Below are 14,002 nucleotides of genomic sequence, written 5' to 3'. Positions count from 1 at the left end.
GCAAAAAAATCAGCAAGAAAAAGAAGGAAGGTGAAAAAGATAAATGAGGCATGTTTTCAAAGTACTCAGCTTCGGCTGATGGCTTTTTTTTTTTTTTTTTTAATCTATTGGACCAATTTTCCTGAATTTCACGTGGGTGTTGCTGGGCTACAATCGCATACTTTGTGAAATCAACATAAAACCAACTGACTGAGCAGGTTGTTCTCCACCAGCCAAAAATGTAAAAAATAAACATATAATTAGAATTGTTAAAGTTTTTGATTAAGACTTCTAATTTGAGAGCCTTACTCCAGTCAGTAAAGGTCCTTATGGAGCATAAGAGGTTTAAGACAATTTAACTTTTCTTCATTGCAAAACCAAGCATAAATATTGCAAGTACAAAACAATGGCTAACCAGCAGGTAAAGCTAGTTCTCACTAATTCCATACATTAGCTTATGTGATAATAAAGAGCAGATGTTAACCAGATATAAATTGGTTTGTGATACCTCTGATAGCCAAAGTCCCAGATTTTATAGAGGAGAGAAAACTATGTGCAAAACTATTTCCTCTCATCAAATTTCATTGTGATGGTGTATCACAATCTATATTTCCCTGGTAGATGAAAACCTATTCAATGTAAAAATACACTTTGAAATGCTAACAACACAACAAATTGACAGATGGTTACTAAGAACAGGGCCAGCTGGTGATATGGGCTATCTTAACACTAACAAAAGGGAAACAGTTTGGTGCAGCATTTCCTAAATAAGACTAGCATATAAAAACTTGAAAACCATTTTTTAAATATTTACCTTTTGGAGAGGATCCAAGATGGCGGCCTAGAGGGATACTGCACCTCCGGTCGCTCCACAACCCAGGAGTTAAGAAGGGGAGGCATTGAGAGACTCGGACTGAAGTGGAGCCACGGGTGAGTCTGCCCACTGGGTAAAGCTCGGCCCGGGTGGCAGGCCCAGATAGAGGTGGCTTATCGGAGCCGGGCAGGGCAGCTAGAGTCATCCACAGGCAGTCCTGCGCACTCCGGCGGTGGGCCCCGCCCACACAGCCAGCTTCTCCAGGTTCTCGGAACGGAACTGGCCCACTAGTGAGAGCCTGTCTGAACAGAGCACGCTCCGAGTCCCGGAGCCCCTGCAGTGCAGTGTACTCCTGCAAAGAACCAGCGGAGAGCCTCGATCTGCAGTCAGCCTCAGGGATAAGGGCAGGGCAGCCGGAGACCTCTTCAGGCGGCTCTGCCCACTCCGGACTGCGGGCTCTCTTCACGGGGCGATCCAAGATGGCGGCCTAGAGGGAGACTGCACCCCCGGTCGCTCCAGAACCCAGGAGTTAAGAAGGGGAGGCATTGAGAGACTCGGACTGAAGTGGAGCCACGGGTGAGTCTGCCCACTGGGTAAAGCTCGGCCCGGGTGGCAGGCCCAGATAGAGGTGGCTTATCGGAGCCGGGCAGGGCAGCTAGAGTCATCCACAGGCAGTCCTGCGCACTCCGGCGGTGGGTCCCGCCCACACAGCCAGCTTCTCCAGGTTCTCGGAATGGAACTGGCCCGCTAGTGAGAGCCTGTCTGAACAGAGCACGCTCCGAGTCCCGGAGCCCCTGCAGTGCAGTGTACTCCTGCAAAGAACCAGCGGAGAGCCTCGATCTGCAGTCAGCCTCAGGGATAAGGGCAGGGCAGCAGGAGACCTCTTCAGGCGGCACTGCCCACTCCGGCTGCGTGCTCTCTTCACGGGGCGATCCAAGATGGCGGCCTAGAGGGAGACTGCACCCCCGGTCGCTCCAGAACCCAGGAGTTAAGAAGGGGAGGCATTGAGAGACTTGGACTGAAGTGGAGCCACGGGTGAGTCTGCCCACTGGGTAAAGCTCGTCCCGGGTGGCAGGCCCAGATAGAGGTGGCTTATCGGAGCCGGGCAGGGCAGCTAGAGTCATCCACAGGCAGTCCTGCGCACTCCGGCGGTGGGCCCCGCCCACACAGCCAGCTTCTCCAGGTTCTCGGAATGGAACTGGCCCGCTAGTGAGAGCCTGTCTGAACAGAGCACGCTCCGAGTCCCGGAGCCCCTGCAGTGCAGTGTACTCCTGCAAAGAACCAGCGGAGAGCCTCGATCTGCAATCAGCCTCAGGGATAAGGACAGGGCAGCCGGAGACCTCTTAAGGTGGCTCTGCCCACTCCGGCTGCGGACTCTCTTCACGGGGCGATCCAAGATGGCGGCCTAGAGGGAGACTGCACCCCCGGTCGCTCCAGAACCCAGGAGTTAAGAAGGGGAGGCATTGAGAGACTCGGACTGAAGTGGAGCCACGGGTGAGTCTGCCCACTGGGTAAAGCTCAGCCCGGGTGGCAGGCCCAGATAGAGGTGGCTTAGCAGAGCCGGGCAGGGCAGCTTGAGTCTTCCCAAGGTAGTCTTCCACACTCCGGCAGTGGGCTCTTCCCACACGGCCAGCTGCACGGTGCAGGCCCACAGTGAGAGCATTTCCGCACAGAGCCAGTTCCAAAACGTGGAACCAGTAGGGGGCTAGGGGCAGTATTCTTCGAATGAGCTGCTTTATCAGATTCCTCCAAGACATCAGGCTACTGAAGGCTGGGAGGTGATACACTGGAAATCTACTGGGACACTATAAGCCAATAGTGGAAAACTGCAATATCTCAGGGTCCCACTGACAACTGACCATTATGAGAAAACAAGGGAAGAAAATGTCCCAAACAAACCTAGATACTACATCAATAAAACCCAATGACAGCACAGCAGAAGAAATGTCAGAAAGGGAGTTCAGAATGTACGTAATTAAAACGATCAGGGAAGCTAATGAGGAGATGAAAGAGCAAATGCAGGCATTGAAGGAGGAGATGAAAGAGCAAATGCAGGCATTAAATGATCGCACCAATCAACAGTTAAAAGACCAAATACGGGAAGCAAGAGATCATTTCAATAAAGAGTTAGAGATACTGAAAAAAAACCAAACTGAAATCCTTGAAATGAAGGAAACAATAAACCAAGTTAAAAACTCCATAGAAAGCATAACCAATAGGATAGAACACCTGGAAGACAGAACCTCAGACATTGAAGACAAAATATTTAACCTTGAAAACAAAGTGGAACAAACAGAGAAGATGGTAAGAAATCATGAACAGAATCTCCAAGAACTATGGGATATCATGAAAAGGCCAAATTTGAGAATTATTGGGATTGAGGAAGACTTAGAGAAACAAACCAAAGGAATGAACAATCTATTCAATGAAATAATAACAGAAAATTTCCCAAATCTGAAGAACGAAATGGAAAACCAAGTACAAGAGGCTTATAGAACTCCAAACATACAAAATTACAACAGACCCACACCAAGGCACATTATTATGAAAATACCTAACATACAAAATAAAGACAGAATTTTAAAGGCCGCGAGAGAAAAGAATCAAATTACATTCAGAGGGAAACCAATAAGAATATCAGCAGATTTTTTAATCCAGACCCTAAAAGCTAGAAGGGCCTGGAACAACATATACCAAGCCCTGAAAGAAAATGGATGCCAACCAAGAATCTTATACCCAGCAAAACTTACCTTCAAATTTGACGATGAAATAAGATCCTTCCATGATAAACAAAAGCTAAAGGAATTTACAAAAAGAAAGCCAGCATTACAGAACATTCTCAGCAAAATATTCCATGAGGAAGAGATGAAAAACAACGATGCAAATCAGCAACAGGAGGCGCTAGCCTAAAGGAATAGCCAAATAAAGGAGAAACCAAATCATGTCAAAAACAAATATGAGTCAATTGACTGGGAATACAAATCATATCACAATAATAACCCTGAATGTTAATGGCCTGAATTCATCAATCAAAAGACACAGACTGGCAGATTGGATTAAAAAGAAAAATCCAACAATATGCTGCCTGCAAGAGACACATCTCATAGAAAGAGACACCCATAGACTAAAGGTGAAAGGATGGGGAAAAACATACCATGCACACGGACACAGCAAAAAAGCTGGAGTATCCATCCTCATCTCAGATAATGTGGACTTCAAACCAAAACTAGTCAGAAGGGATAAAGAAGGACATTACATGCTGCTTAAGGGAAGCATAAATCAGCAAGACATAACAATCATAAATATCTATGCCCCGAACATTGGCTCATCCACGTACGTCAAACAAATCCTTCTCAATTCCAGAAATCAAATAGACCACAACACAATAATACTAGGCGATTTTAACACACCTCTCTCACCACTGGATAGATCGTCCAAACAAAAATTGAATAAAGAAACTATAGATCTCAACAACACAATCAGCAATTTAGACTTAACGGACATATATAGAATATACCATCCAACAAAGAATGAATACACTTTCTTCTCAGCAGCACATGGATCCTTCTCTAAAATAGACCATATTTTATGCCACAAAGCTACTGTTAGTAAATACAAGAAGATAGAGATACTACCTTGTACTCTATCAGATCATAATGGATTGAAATTAGAAATAAATGACAGAATAAAAAACAGAAACTTCTCCAATACCTGGAGACTAAATAATACACTATTATATGATGAATGGATAACAGAAGACATCAGGAGGGAAATAAAAAAATTCTTAGAAGTAAACGAGAACAAAGACACATCATATCAAAATCTCTGGGACACTATGAAAGCAGTACTTAGAGGAAGATTTATTTCATGGGTGCATTCAACAAAAGAAGTAGAAATCAACAAATAAACGACTTAACACTACAGCTCAAAGCACTAGAAAAAGAAGAGCAGACCAATACCAAAAGTAGTAGAAGACAGGAAATAGTTAAAATCAGAGCCGAAATCAACGAAATCGAAACAAAAGAAACAATCGGAAAAATTAATAAAATAAATAGTTGGTTCTTTGAAAAAATAAATAAAATTGATAAACCCTTAGCCACACTAACAAAGAGAAAGAGGGAGAAAACTCAAATTACTAAAATTCGGAATGAACAAGGAAACATCACAACAGACACGAGTGAAATACAAAACATAATTAGAAGCTATTTCGAAAATCTATACTCCAACAAAACAGAAAACCTTGAAGACATCAACAAATTTCTAGAGACATATGAACTACCTAAACTGAACGAGGAGGACATACACAACTTAAATAAACCAATTTCAAGCAATGAAATAGAAGAGGTCATCAAAAGCCTACCAACAAAGAAAAGTCCAGGACCAGATGGGTTCTCAGCCGAGTTCTATAAAACCTCTAAAGAAGAGCTCATTCCAATACTCCTCAAACTATTCCATGAAATAGAAGAGGAGGGAACCCTACCAAACTCGTTCTATGAAGCCAATATCACCCTGATACCTAAACCAGACAGAGACACATCAAGGAAAGAAAATTTCAGACCAATATCCTTAATGAACATCGATGCAAAAATTCTCAACAAAATTTTAGCAAATCGCATACAAATATATATTAAAAAGATAGTGCACCACGATCAAGTGGGTTTTATCCCAGGGATGCAAGGTTGGTTCAACATTCGGAAATCAATAAATGTCATTCACCATATCAACAGACTTAAAGTTAAGAATCACATGATTATTTCAATAGATGCAGAAAAAGCATTTGATAAAATACAGCATCCCTTCATGCTCAAAACACTAGAAAAAATTGGGGTAATGGGAACATTCCTAACATTATAAAGGCCATCTACGCTAAGCCCATGGTTAATATCATTCTAAATGGTGAAAAACTGAAAGCGTTCCCCTAAAAACTGAACAAGGCAGGGATGCCCTCTTTCACCGCTTCTATTCAACATCGTCCTTGAGACTCTAGCCAGAGCAATCAGACAAACCAAAGAAATTAAAGGGATACGAATAGGAAAAGAAGAACTCAAACTATCCCTGTTCGCTGATGACATGATTATATATTTAGAGGAACCTGGAAATTCCACCAGAAAACTTTTAGAACTCATAAGTGAATTCAGTAAAGTAGCAGGTTACAAGATCAATGCTCATAAATCCAATGCATTTTTATACATAAGTGATGAATCTTCAGAAAGAGAAATTAGGAAAACTACTCCATTCACAATAGCATCGAAAAAAATAAAATACTTGGGAATCAATCTCACAAAAGAGGTGAAAGACCTCTACAATGAGAACTACAGAACACTAAAGAAAGAAATTCAAGAAAACCTTAGAAGATGGAAAGATCTCCCATGTTCCTGGATAGGCAGAATTAATATCGTCAAAATGGCTATACTACCTAAAGTTCTATACAGATTCAATGCAATTCCAATTAAAATCCCAATGATGTACCTCGCAGAAATAGAGCAAGCAATTATGAAATTCATCTGGAAGAATAAAAAACCTAGAATAGCTAAAGCAATCCTCAGTAGCAAGAGCGAAGCAGGGGGTATTGCAATACCAGATCTTCAACTCTACTACAAAGCAATAGTAACAAAAACGGCATGGTATTGGTACCAAAATAGACAGGTAGATCAATGGTACAGAATAGAGGACATGGACACAAACCCAAATAAATACAATTTTCTCATACTAGACAAAGGTTCCAACAATATGCAATGGAGAAAAGATAGCCTCTTCAACAAATGGTGCTGGGAAAACTGGAAAACTATATGCAATAGAATGAAACTAAACCCCTATCTCTCACCCTACACAAAACTCAACTCAAAATGGATCAAGGACCTCGGAATCAGACCAGAGACCCTGCATCTTATAGAAGAAAAAGTAGGTCCAAATCTTCAACTTGTTGGCTCAGGATCAGATTTCCTTAACAGGACTCCCATAGCACAAGAAATAAAAGCAAGAATCAACAACTGGGATAGATTCAAACTAAAAAGCTTTCTCTCAGCAAAGGAAACTATCAGAAATGTGAAGAGAGAGCCTACAGAGTGGGAGAATATCTTTGCCAACCATACCTCAGATAGAGCGCTAATTTCCAGAATCTATAAAGAACTCAAAAAACTCTACACGAAGAATACAAATAATCCAATCAACAAATGGGCTAAGGAAATGAACAGTCACTTCACAGAAGAAGATGTACAAGTAATCACCAGATATATGAAAAAATGTTCAACATCCCTAGTAATAAGGGAAATGCAAATCAAAACCACCCTAAGATTTCATCTCACCCCAATTAGAATGGCGATTATCAAGAATACAAGCAACAATAGGTGTTGGCGAGGATGTGGTGAAAAAGGAACACTCATACATTGCTGGTGGGGTTGCAAATTAGTGCAACCACTCTGGAAAGCAGTGTGGAGATTCCTCAGAAAGCTTGGAATGGAAACACCATTTGACCCAGCTATCCCACTCCTTGGCCTATACCCAAAGGACTTAAAATCAGCATACTACAGAGATACAGCCACATCAATGTTCATTGCTGCTCAATTCACCATAGCCAGATTGTGGAACCAACCTAGATGCCCTTCAGTTGATGAATGGATAAAGAAACTGTGGCATATTTATACAATGGAATATTACTCCGCAATGAAGAATGATAAAATTATGGCATTTGTAGGCAAATGGTCGAAATTGGAGAATATCATGCTAAGTGAGATAAGCCAATCTCAAAAAACTAAAGGACAAATGATCTCGCTGATAAGCGGATGAGGACATATAATGGGGGGTGGGAGGGGCTAGCATTAGGTTTAGGGTTAGGTTTAGAGTTAGGCTAAGGAGAGCAGTAAGAATGAAGGAAAGAAGGACTGTGTAGAGGGAAAAGAGGGGTGGGAGGAGTGGGAGGGGTGGGTGGGAGGAGTGGGAGGGGTGGGAGGGGTGGGGGGGAGGGGAAAAATATAATAAACATCATTACCCTATGTAAACGTAAAAAAAATAAATAAATTAAAAAAAAAAAAAAAAAAAAGAAAAAAAAAAATATTTACCTTTTGGCCACCCTTCTTGCCTTCCTACCTCAAAGAAAAATGACACTCCTGAGAGAACAGGCACTTAAAATAACTTTTTTAGCAGGCATTAAAATTACCTGAAGGGTTTGTGAAAATGAATCTGTCCCCACCAGGTGTTTCTTATTTAATAAATCTGAATTGGGACCTAAGAATGTGACTGCCTTAGAAATTCATACGAATATTGTTTTCCACTGGTCTATAAGCCAGACTTTGAGAATCACTGGCTTAATGAAACTAAGAATGCAAAAGAGTAGTGATCCCATCCAAGTTTAAGAGTCTTAATGGAGGACAGAAAAGTCTGTCCTAACTGATATGGGATAAATCCAGTATAAAGATCTGGGAATAGAAAAGAGTCACTGTGTGGGGGTGTTCCACACAAAATGGAAGACATTCTGGAAAGAGGACTTAGTAAAAAAGCATTTTACTTCTTCTACAAGAAATAAGTTACAAGATCTGAGATTCTGCTGTCTATTGTAACCTGAAGTTGTAATCTATCTATAGGCAAAATATTTCTGTTCTCTATTCTCAAGAAATAGAGAATGTTGCCTTGACAGTAGTGAAATTTGCCAGCATATCTGAATCTGAAAGGAAACATCATCTACCCTAACTCCTTTATGCAACTATAGAAGTCACCACTGGGGAGTATTTTGCTTTGGAGTCTAAGACACCAGAAAAAGATGAAATTTCATAGTACCATCCAAAACTAGATGACTAATTAAGACTTAATGTTTGCAAAGTTGACAGAAGAAAGAAGGAAGGAAGGAAGGAAGGGAGAGAAGGAGGAAGGAAGGAAGGAAGGAAGGAAGGAAGGAAGGAAGGAAGGAAGGAAGGAAGGAAGGAAGGGAGGGAGGGAGGGAGGGAGGGAGGGAGGGAAGGAAGGAAGGAAGGAAGGAAGGGAGGGAGGGAGGGAGGGAAGGAGGGAGGGAGGGAGGAAGGAATGAAGGAAGGGAGGGAGGGAGGGAGGAAGGATCTGCCAAACAGCATAAACTTACTAGCTTTCATTAATAATTAGAGTATGGGTCTAAATGCCATGACCCTCTGCTACTCATGTCTAAGCATTCTTCTATTGGTAAGTTTTAGGGGGAAAGAAATGAAAAATATCTGAAACCCTGACCCAGCACCCTGCCAAATCTGTCTCCAGCTAAAAAACTATATTGAATATATTGAATAATTACAAATATAGGTGTCACACTGTTACCTGAGTTAGACCAAAGACCTGGATTTGGGAGTCCTTACAGACAGGGTTCAGACACCCATTCCAAAAAGGCAATTAAAGAGGAGAATGGTGGAGAAGGTAGGGAAGGAGTATATTCTCAGTACAGTCACACTGAGAAGAACAGAGAGGAATTTGACTTTCAAGGCACTAACAATAGTGTTTGAGTTACATAGGAAAGGAATAAAAGCAAGGGTCAGGGGCTTGCATAGCTAGAGATCTTGGTCCAGTTTCTCATTATTTCAAAATCAGTCTCACAGAGCTTTGTTGGTGATAAGAAAATTGCTGCTGCTTGGTGGGGAGTTTGAACTGTTGTCACAAGATGTTTTATCAATCACAGCTGTTGATTCTGGAATCCAAAGTGACTATAGAAGAGAATGACGTACAGAAAGAACAAATAGAAAGGCAAGGTGGACTGAGTTGGGTCACAGACTGGGTCCCCCTGCGGGTTGAGAGCAATGACTGGAGACTTCCAGGCACCACTCCAGTGGTCCAGAACAGGGCATCGCAAAATCTGGCAGTTGACAATCTATTGATTATCATCACCCCATAAATCTTGAAAATATCTTAGTTATTCTTATCTTGGTGCCTTCAGCTTGAAGGAGGAAGAGAGAGATTAGGTAATTCAGGGCTAATATACACACTCTTTAAATGGTTAATGCATCTATGTACCGAGGTGAGCAGGAATCTGACACAAGTTTAAAGTGGCAAAAGAAGACAGACGCAACATGAAGGCGGAGATGCCAAGCTTTTATCCTGTTTCTAGTTACCCACTGGACATCTGCAGGCCCAGGTTCAGTGATCTTAGCAAAAGCAGCCTGTGTAAGTCTCTGTTACAATTCCCCCATTGTCTCTGGCCATTCCTCAGTCTTGAGGGAATTGGGGCATCAGCCCATCTGGCTACATCCTGCTGAATCAGAGTGTAAATCTGGGTTAGAAAAATGAAACTGTTTGGCACCCATTTGGAAACATTTGCAGACTCCCCAGGTCCCTGGGCGGGTGGTAAACTAGTACATCAGAAGGGACAAGTTGGGTTTTTCAACAGTGGCTAAAGCATGTAAGTAAAAGGAGCCAGGAACTTAAGCCTAATAGTAAAAGAACCATTATAAATTATAAAACAGAACACAAAAGGGAGAAGGGGTCCTAAATAAATGATATAGGGATCCTCTTTTTCTAAGCATTCCAGGGACCTGAGCTAATAAAGAAAAAATACATAATTGGGATCAGTGAAAACAATCATCTTGTTTTCTCTACTGAAATAGAGGGCCCTTCTCAAAGCCATGGTTCCACTTTCTGTGCAGAGGTTCCCAGTGAAAGGGTTTTTACTTCTAGCATCAGGCAGTCATGCACAAGAACACTTCCTCCATAACCTCCCAGCCTTAACTGCTCTTTGGCAGCACTAACATTGCATTTTGACTATGAAAATCTTGTCCCCTCTGCCCTGAATGGTTTTCTTTGGGGACATCGACAATCCTGTGGTTTCCTTCTGATTGTCCCTTGATGTCAGGATGGACCAATCCTGGTTATTAGTCTGATATAATCCCACATCAGAGAAGCGATAGATGACCAGGAGTGAGTGTCAAATCCTTTCACTCAATCTGAGTGAAAAAGAGGTTTAGAAAGAGTGGTTCTCAGGCGGAACTTACCTGGAGTCCACTGTTAGTTCTAACCTGTCTATTCTATAGGAAATGTCCAGCTTCTGAAAACATTGGATCAGATAATTTTATTAGATGTTGTACTTCTGCAGAATGCTGATGGGCAACAGTTAGAAAGTTTCATAAGAAAAAATACAAAACAAAAGCAATTAGAGAAAACAAATTAAGCTTACATAGTAAATTTGAACCAAGAAACATGAACCAGTCTACATTTGGTATCTACTCAGCCCCCACAAAACCCCATGAATAATTTTAGTCCAATGAAACACACATAAAATCTTTTACAAATTCCACTTTGGTCCCCAAAACCCTTTAACAACTTTCTCAATATATTCCACAACTTGTCTAAGCCCTTACTTAGTTCTATAGCTCTCTTTCCTATTCTGAAATCATAGTCACCTTTATGACAAAAATTCAAAAATTTACTTGTTGAAGATACATAGCATTCTTTTTTTTCTTTTTCTTTTTTTTTTTTGTTTTTGTTTTTGTTTTTGTACTGGGGTACTGGGGTACTGTGTTAGGGTACTGGGGATTGAACCCCAAGGTACTTTACCATTGAGCTATACCCCTGTATCCCCAGGCCTCTTTATTTTGAAACAGATTCTTGCTAAGTTGTTGAAGGCCTTGCTAAACTTCCCAACCGGGTCTTGAACTTGTGATTTTCCTGCCTCATTAGCTCTTGAGTCACTGGGCTGACAGGCATGCACCACCTCACCAAGCCTTAAAAGACATTTTTTAAATGAGTGTGATTTTAGCTCATTTTGGGGAATCATTCTAACATGGAGAAAGGCAAGAGGCACAGCCTTAACCCAGGTGAGACTGATTTCTTGGCAAATCTTAGCTAAAGTTTTTATATATGAGTTAGTAGCCCTGCCCCCTCTATAAATACCACTCTATTTAGGAATACAAGAAAACAAATTTCTCATACATTGTTTCCTGAGTCTATTGGAGATCGGTTGACATAATATCACATTTGAAACATCAAATAGAAAATTAAGAGAGCTCTTAATGTCCTCTTTGTGGAAAAAGTAACAAACTGTTTCCACATTTTAAAGCTGCCAACTTTTAAATCAATCTGGTTCTCTTTGACCTCTCTAAGAATACATTTAAATTCCCACTCAGTATAAACAAGAACATAATCCTCCATATGTAATTTGTCAATAATAGGTTACTTTTACCAATTACAAAATATTAAGTGACAAAAATAAACTCCCATCTAATTTTGCTATTTTTATGTTTTTCTTTCTTGTTCTTTAAGAATAAACAAAATAACTGAGCACAGTGGTACATACCTATAATCCCAGCATCTCAGGAAGCTGAGCCAGGAGGATCGTGAGTTCAAAGCCAGCCTCTGCAAAAGCAAGGTGCTAAGCAACTCAGTGAGACCCTGTCTCTAAATAAAACACAAAATAGGGCTAAGGATGTAGTTCAGTAATTGAGTGCCTCTGAGTTCAATCCTTAGTACCCTCTCCTCTCCAAACAAAAAGAAGCAAAATATTTTAAAACTTAAAGTAGATGTGGCTTTCCAAGTAGAATGTACTTGTTTATAGATTTATTCCCTAGGTGACCAATGCTCAGTCTTGGAAGGCCATGTTTCAGGCACATCTAATTATCTTTGTTCAAAGATATTAGTCATGATACAACTTGCAACATACAAAACATAAACTTGTAAAAGGCTATCACTACAAACAAGTTCAGTTTGGAGATATGAGAGTGATGAAGAATCCTCCTAAGATTTGCATTTTTGAAAGAGCATTTGGGGAACAAATGCATTTAAACATACAAAGTATCAAGTAATAATTAGCACCATGGCTACATAGAAATCTTTTATATACATAAACTAACTTTTACTTTGGAAATGAAATTTAGAATCCATGGCTCAGTAGGGTAACTATAATTATATTGTTCTGCTTTTAAGAGGTCTGCATAGGTTAACAGCACTGACAGAAATCAAAGGAGAGATTCAAAACTCTTACAAGTTAAGGAGGCAGTCCTGGTGACCACAAATAAACTCAATCTGTGGTGTTCAAGTATATTTCATATACACAACAAACTGTCTACTCATCAAAGCAAATGATGCAGGGTTTTAAACAGCAGAATGCACAAAGGGTGGGACTTTTTCTACCTGAATAGTACCAAATACAAACTGCAGAAATGCCAAAAGTTTGATTAGTCATTTTATGTGTTTAAGGTATAGCTACAGTTCATATTGTATAAAATAGAGCACTTATTAGTTACCTTGAAGGAAATAAATCAACATTCCTTCAGCTTTATAAACTTCTATATAACATTTAAGCTCATTTAAGCTTATACACACAGGGCAGATATATGTATATACACCTCTGATCATGTGTGCTTGTGAATGTATATATACATATACATACATACATAAATATGTGTGGTATCAAATATACTATAACAATCTCCATGTGAGATTTAGAGTTTGGTTTTTTAAAAAAATTAGATTTAAATTAGTCATGCTGGACATATACAGACCTTAAATTTCTTCTTAATAATCGATGTTTAGTATTTTAATCTACTTAAACATCCAATGAGTACTACTTAATTTAGTAAACTGCAATGGAAATTTAGGTATCAGAGTGGAAAACTAATTTGTTTTTAGTCATGAGATTAGAGCTGAAAGTTGTCTAGTCAACTACTATGCAGCCCAGAGGACAGGAATGTATTGACACTGAGTTACCCATTCTAGAAATAAAAAGTTATAAGAAGAAAGAGAAAAGGTCAAAACAATTAAACAAGTACTCACCAAACAGATTTCCCTAAAGGACAGCTGGGAATCTTTTTGGTTTTAGTTCTCTGAATCTTACCCCACATAAACCAGTATCCCAAAATGACACAAACAAGGTTCAAAATGGCTATTTAAGTTCCAAATGGCAGAGATAGCTTATCCAATACCAGCTGTGATGCAAAATGACTCACAGGGTCCAGAAGGCTAGTCAATCCTCAAACAGTGGAGATAGCCCACCCAGCTGAAGCCTAGCAGTAACCCCCAAAAGACCAAAGACCATTTCCTTTCTCCAACAAACTATTTCCCTAAAAAGACCAATAACCATTTCCTTCCTCCAACAAGGTGTTTATAGGCAATCAAGGCCATGAGTAGGAGAGAAGGGAGAACCCCTGAGAGATTCTTAAGCTGCTGGGATTTCCCTAGTGTCCTGACCTTGAGTTTAGTCCACCAGTTACCTCTTCATAGGCAATCACTGGCCCTCCCAGTAGGAACCAAGATGGCCATGCTACTCAG

This window comes from Sciurus carolinensis, chromosome 4, assembly GCF_902686445.1.
Source record: "Sciurus carolinensis chromosome 4, mSciCar1.2, whole genome shotgun sequence".
NCBI classification, from domain to species: Eukaryota; Metazoa; Chordata; class Mammalia; order Rodentia; family Sciuridae; genus Sciurus; species Sciurus carolinensis.
This window is presented reverse-complemented; position numbering follows the sequence as displayed.